Raw genomic sequence first — 7733 nt, forward strand, 5'->3', positions numbered from 1 at the left:
AGCTACGGTTGAGTGTGTATGGCTCATATGCCTTATGGCTGATTTGGGTGTTGGACAGGACACTGCCAACACTATCTACACTGACAGTCAAAGCGCATTGGCAGTTGTGAGGAACCCAGTTTTTCATGCTCGCACAAAGCACATTGAGGTGCATTACCACTATGTCAGGGAGAGGCTCTCAGCAGGAGAGATCAGCTTGGCTTATGTGCCAACATAGGACAACCTTGCAGATCTTTTCACAAAGGCATTGTCTCGTGAGAAGCTTGAAGCTTTCCACAAAGCTTTGGGCTTACTCCCCTTTGTGGACTGATCCTGTCCTCAGGGCATGGCACTTCCCTTTACTCATGTGCCAGCTCTCGTTCACCGCATCACTCCAGGGGGGATTTGTTACCATATACATGTGGTGGTGATGTGTGTGAACACACTAGGACCGTCGGGGCATTTTTTCCCTCTTTAGGAGGTTTTTCCCCCCGTGCATTGTATATACGCCTATCACTCTAGGGCTATCTATCTTTCCATTGCACACTAAGTAACACACTCTCTATTGTGTGTCTTGAGCTTCCTTCGTCTTCTCCAAGCTGTGTGTGTTTGTCTGCAACCCTAATTCCAACAAAAAAACTATTGGAAGCCCAATGCTACTATAAAGGAAATGATCAAATCTGGGTGCCAAAATGTAAATTGTGCTCTTACTTGTGACCGGACCCATGTGAGCTGAATCCTGTGGCTCCAAAACAAATTAAAGATCGCGGAAAGGAAAAAATCACGGAATGCTACACACCTGCTCTAGAGTTAGTTTGGGTACCAAAGAAAGGACGATTTTTTCCACCTAGCTCAGGAACAAGGAAATCAAATGAAGCTTTTTGCTCTTCATGGAGTTCCTATACGAAAATAGAAGCTTCGACACAACCTCCACCTACCATTGTACATATCCATACAAGCAAGAAAGAGTTTGCACCTCCCGTTGTAAGTTCACCACCTACAACAATGTTGCAAATAAAATCATGGGAGAGTATCTTACCACCCTTGCAACTAGATAAAATGCATAGGGCGGTCGAAAAATATTGGCTAAAGCCTTCACCATAACAACTTGGAACAATTGGTTTCAAAAGGTGACGACATCATTCCAAAAGGTATGATCTACCCAAAGAAGGGGAGAGTGTTTGATGACATCCATCATTCACTTGCTTCCCTCTCAACCTTCCTCCCTGACCTCTTAATCTCTAATCTTAGGGAATGTATATATAAAGCCTTATACTCACTAAAACAAGATAAAAAAGTAAAAGAGCAAGAGCCATAACACAAAATCATAAAAACACATTATGCACAAGAACACGACCCTTGTAATATTTGCACTCTAACCATAATCTATTTGCGTGTACAGATATGGCTAGTACGTTAGAGTCATCCACTCCTGCCTTGGGTGAGAGGTACCCTGGTTACTTTTCACAAATATTCCACATGATCTTTCCGGTGCTTGCATGTGAATGGGATTTGGCAGTTATGCTAGCATGTGAGAGGAATTTTGAGGAGTTAGAATGGCTGATACGGCTCTTGACCACGACTGTGACCCATACTTAGTAGAGAGCGTTTCTCCCATTGCACAAGCCTACCCTTTTGACCAAGATGACTATAGGCGTCTAGTGACCTTCTTAGTAAACATGGGTACCTATGATGAAGAAGAAGATTTACATGAGTACACGGATGACACATATGGTCTCATGGATGATGACCTTGTTTATCTCGACGACGAGGATAGGGGTTTAGCCTTAAGGTTTTCCCCCAATCTCTACAATATCCTATTCCCTTGACTCTCTAGGGAGAGTGCAAATAATTAGGTTAGGGTTCTTTATGTTTTTTTGTTGTGTTCAATAAGTGTTGGTACCTTTTCCCACTGATGTGCCTCCTAGAGGTATTCTTTGTGTTTCCTAGTGTGTACAGGAGCGTGTTGCTATTGTTAGGATTTGGACCTGCATGGAATCTTTTTCTCGACTTACTCTTCAAATCAAGTGCAATTATCAACGCAAACAGGTGTTTCTTGTCCATTAGCATTGCCCCTTATCTTTTTTACATCCATGTTTGTCTGCTTTGATTGTGATTGATAGCATAATATTCAGTGCCTTTGTTTAGTATCAAACATTAAATTCAATGTAATTTTTGTCATAATCACTTATGTAGGTTTAAAAATCAAGCAGTCCGATTAAGCTAGTTTGACCAAGCTAGGCGTTAGAGATCTTCTCTTAATACCATGGAGAATGCCTTCCTAATAATCAATGGTTACTTAAGTTCTTAATCCGATTTAGGCAGCATTGTGTGAAATGTACTAGGGCTTTTTAGTGGGCTTAGTCCCTATTGACCTTTAGCTTAAGTATTATAAAGAGAGTTTACTAGTGTGATGAGCATGGGGAGGGTAACAGTGTTATATGACCCCCCAAAGTTACAAAATTAAAATGCTGAAAACGAATAAACTAAAAAATAAAAAAACAAAAAAAGTCAAAGTGCCACAATGTAAAATCTTAAGCTGGAAGAGAAATCTTAGCTTGATTTGGTACTTCACTCACATTTATTGCTTATGGTACTAGAGCCCTAGAGGTTCCCAGTGTGGGCGCTTTTCCTTGAAAAGCAAAAAACCCAAGGCATACAAAATAAGCACACACATCAAAATTGAATCACTGTGAAAAGACTTTGGGGGGTCAAAGAAAAAATAATCAGTCAGGCGATGATTTTATGAGAAATTCCTTTTATTGTAGCTTAACTACAAGGTCTTTTAGGTATAGCCTTTAGTCAGTCCTCGAACATGAAATACTTGGCTCTCGCGATTAAACAACTTAATTGACCAGAGAAAATTGAGAAGCTTACCATGGTATTAATAGTCGATCTTTAGTGCCTTTCGACCGTTAAATTAACAATCTCGAACTTGTTCATTTTTTTATCTTTACAGCTGTTTATACGCTTGATTATATTGCAATTTAATGTTTATTGCTGACAAATGGTTTAAAATTCTGTTACTAAAAAAATTGTCTGCCTACAACTGCATATGCTTTTTAATTTCTTATGAGAATACAATTATTGTGTCAATGTTGTTTGATTTTGTAGTGACTGAAGGAGGCTTAGGACATTCATCTCAAAAGCTCTTCCACCTCGACGAACGAGCTTCAACTCAATAGCTTCCGAGGACGGAATCTACATTAGGAAGGGGGACATGTTAACCCTCATGCACATTCCTATCACCTACGGGGACATTGTATTATTTATTTGGTAGAGTCAGGTACCGGGCTTGTCGGTCCAATAGGAAAAGGGTAAGAGTGATCGTCGATGAGAGACGCACTCTAACTGGAACATTCAAGAGATTAGTTGGCTAAGCATGGGCGCCCAAGTGTGAATGGAGCGAGTTCATATAAAAGTCAACTAAACCTAAAAATCACTCATTCTCTCATTTGTGCAATTGAAGAGTGCTCTTGCTCCATTTCCATCTTCTTCTTCTTCATCTCCTTGTGTGTGTGTGTGTATGCCTGAGAGAGAGAGAGAGAGAGAGAGAGAGAGAGAGAGAGAGAGAGAGAGAGAGAGAGTGCGATCGAGCATTGCGGCAGCACGACGACGGTGAGGCGGTTGAGTGCGGCGTAGCGGCATCTCTCTCTTCTTCGCAGCGAGGAATCCTACCAAAGAAAAAAGTACATGTAAGATTTTGAATGTATAAAGGTTGTTATCATATCATCTTCATACAATCATGGCAAGATCCAGGTCCTTGTGGTCCCTTCTTTGTTTCAAGAAAGTTCAATTTACTCTTATCTCTCTTCCATGTGCATGCGTGCATGATCTAACAATCCGATTCTGAGTCATGTGTGAAGAACCACCTCTCCATTCACGATTATTGTACATGTAGCTATGCCTCTAGCTTGACAGGCTATGTATTTGTTAACCTTGTAAATCGACTATGCAATCCAACACAATATACTCTACTAAACAAGATGCAATCTCGTTTCCCATTCTGCAAGAATGCAATGACCATGCAAAATGTAAACCATCAGTTTCCCTTTAAATAATTAACATTAATTTTAAAATTCAACTTTGAAAATTTTATATTCTAAGATGATAGTTTGTTAATCTCTTTACTTCATATGCATTGTGGGCTCTATTGTCCTACGTAATAATTAATTGTGAAAATGACTTCCTCATACAAAGAATTTCCATATTTTATGCGTAAAGGATAAAAATTGTTTAGTCTTCTTGAAAGGGACCTCATAAAAATGAGATTGTTTTAGCTAGCACAATAGCTACTCAAAGGCATGCTTAGTATGGGGATTTAATTTCAACACAAAGGCCTTTGCTAAGGTACCATATTTTGCAGTAGGAACAAAATATCATATATGGGTATTTGAGACGCAAGGAGAATGAACTTGAAAAAGGGTCAATGATATTATATTAGAAATCTTATACAGTCATGAACTCTTAAAGATAAATAATAATTGTGAAGGAGTTTTGATGGAAAGGTGAAGAAGAAGTCTAATTCAAAGATATATATATAGAGAGAGACACACACACACATTTTTTATTTTATTTTGTGAAAGCATCTTGATTAATTACAAGTGGGAAACCTCAAAGCGAGGAAAACCCACAAAATAAAGCCGATACATAAAGAGGAACACCAATGTGTTCAAGAATGAAACGGGATCAGAAACAAAGATAAGAAAGCTGATGGAGTTCAGGAGATAAGTCCCCAGCATCCAGAGCAAATTGCAAGGATTGTTGAAGTGAGAACTTGAAGAAGAGTAAAGGATCTATATCAACTCGATCTAACAAGCAGGTATTTCGTTGATGCCAAATGCTATAATAGACCCAATATCTGACCCATGTGAAAAAAGGAGTAAATGGTCGTGTCGCAAGTGTCAGAATCCCAAAAAGCCAGACTATCTTGCCAAACTTCGCGAAGGGAAAGCGGAGATGCATGAGTGTGGACACTCGAGTGATAAAGGCTCGAGTAACGCGACACTTCTAGAGTAAATGATTTACAGATTTCTCAAAGGCTAAGCAACAAACACACCTCGAAGAAGTGATGTGATGAGCTTGCAGAAAGGAGCCCTCCGGTAAAACACCTAACAAGCAACGCTAGAGAAACAAACGCTCCTTAAGAGGAAAGTGACTCTTCCAGATAGCATTCAGAGCTCTCCACCACCATGAAACAGAACGATGTAATGACCATAGGGCGTTGCAGTGATCCGCAAGCTAAGGATCAGGCAAAAGAACCTTGTAGATCTGACGAGCTGAAATGTCCGCTAAAGATAAGTTCTGTAGATGCCAATCCAAGAAATGATCTTCAGCAGGTAAAGGTGAAATAGGTAAGAAGTCTGAAAGCATGACTTGTACCTGTCTCCAGAATTGCTGATAGTGCATGCCCAGTCCAAAACGACGTGTAGCAAGATCAAAACCAAGTACACTGTGATCTGAATCCACTATATAATTAACCACACGCAGTCCACGATGAGAAAGAAAGTAAGCTTGTCTTGGGAAATTATCCACCATAGTTAGTGTGAAAGCCTTACTCCAATGAATACTCTCCATTCTCAAAGAATTACCTCCTAGCCCCATGCGACCAGTCAAAGACAAATGCACCATGACCTTTTTCCAATCAGATATCAAAGCAGATGTAAAAGGACAACCAAGAATATGTCCGTCTAATTTTCCAAACATAACAGAGATGGCTGCCAATGTCCAAAGACCGAAGTAACCACATGCTTACATAAGGCAGCAACCATCACTGTCCATGGTTGACCTTTCTCGACAAGTGTAGGTAAAAGCAAAGCTTTGCAAGCAAGAGCATGTCTACGCAAATCCAAAATATTAAGGCCCCCTATTTGGACAACAAATTTTCCACATAGGCATCAGGCGCAATCCGTTTGTGAGCCTTAGTGCGCCATAGATGCAAAAGGATAGATGACTGAAGAGAGGTAAGTCAATGATGAGGCCAAGGCAACAAAGGCAAATAAAACTGAACACAAGGAATCAAGATAGACTGTGCTATACGGAGTCGTACATGTAAAGGCCAAGTAGACAATTTCCAGTAATGTAGCTTGATATTAATACGATGCATAACCTAACCAATATGTTGAGAGCTATTGACATGCCAACCAATAGGATATCCCAAATGTCTAGTGACCTCATGCGAAGAAACAATTTTACCTGGCCAGAGAAGCTGATGACAATCCTGAGCATGGAGAGGTAAAAGCTTGGAATTGTAGAAGCTTACTTTGAGACCCGCAGCTAGACCATACAAGTCTAAGGCTTGCATCATTTCACACACATCATTGTGATTATTCCTTGGGCTAAACAAGGAGTCATCAGCATATGCCTGCCCAATGAAATCCTGGACAGAAGGTAATTGCAATCCATGAAGACGACCAATGGAAATCAAGTAATCCATGTGTAAAAGCAAAGGGTGAGTGACAATGGAAAATAATAAGCCGTTGAGCGGGCAACCCTGGCGTACAGAACATTCGAGAGACCAGGAATCAGTTATTTCACTTGCAAGGATTCCTAAGAAGGACGTGCTATGAGCATATAAAAAATATACAATAAGTGCTATCTTAGGACCAAATCCAAGGCAGCTCATAACATCCGCAATGTAATCCCAAAGGATAGTGTCAAAGGCCTTATCAATGTCCACTTGCATCAGAAGCACATCGTGCTCAATATATTTAGCAAATTCCATGCCCACCAAGACATTGGCCAAATTATCCATAATTTGGCGACGAGGAATGAACCCATATTGTGCCTGATGTAGACCTGTGAAAAGGTAATCCTTGATTCTGTGGACTATCACCTTGGCCAAAACCTTATAAATGACATGCATGAGAGTGATAGGCCGCCAATCAGAAAAATGCTCACAGAGTTTTCGCTTAGGTAGCAACACTAGAAGACCTTCTTTCCAAGATGCTGGCAAATTCTGCATATCCCATGTTGCATTCATCATGAAAAGTAAAGATTCCTTAAGAGAATCCCAAAATGAAACGAAACATTCACTTGTGATTCCATCCCAGCTAGGAGATCTCCCTCGACCAAGAGCAAGCAAGGCTGAATGCAACTCTTCCTCAAAGAATAATGCTTCAAGTTTATGAGCATCCTCTGGTGAAAGAATTGGATGCACGTGAGATAAGAGCAATTGCCGTGCCTGATGAACCTCAGTAGATGCAGAAGGAGGAGCAGCAAAGATGTCACTGTAATGAGAAACCATGGCATCAGCTAGCTCTTGTTTCGTAGATGTCCAAGTGCCAGAAGGGAGCATAACCCGCTTTATACCTTGAGATTGTTGAGCATGATGCAAATGTTGAAAAAACTGTTTAGAAGCACAACCTTTATCCATGAATGCCCGTTTACGAGCACGAGTTTGACATTTTTCAATTTTGCGTTGATCATTTTGATGTAAACGCACACACGCCTGACAAAGCGCATCATCTTTCGAGGCAGATAAGGGTCTTCTGTCTGCCAACTCTTGTAAATTTTGACAAACCAACTTTGCATTATAAACAGCCTCACATAGCTAGTGCATATAACGTTTGCCATAATCTTGAATAATATATTGGATACACATGACAAAACGATACCAAGCAATATCTGGATCATGATACATTTGATCACATATCAAGGGAATAACCTCAAGGACCATATCACGAAAGCAATCATGAGCGTGTGCGCACGCGCACACACACACACACACACACAAAAGAAGGGAAAAGGGAAGA

This window comes from Adiantum capillus-veneris, chromosome 3 (assembly GCF_014529385.1).
Source record: "Adiantum capillus-veneris isolate H3 chromosome 3, ASM1452938v2, whole genome shotgun sequence".
Taxonomy (NCBI): Eukaryota; Viridiplantae; Streptophyta; class Polypodiopsida; order Polypodiales; family Pteridaceae; genus Adiantum; species Adiantum capillus-veneris.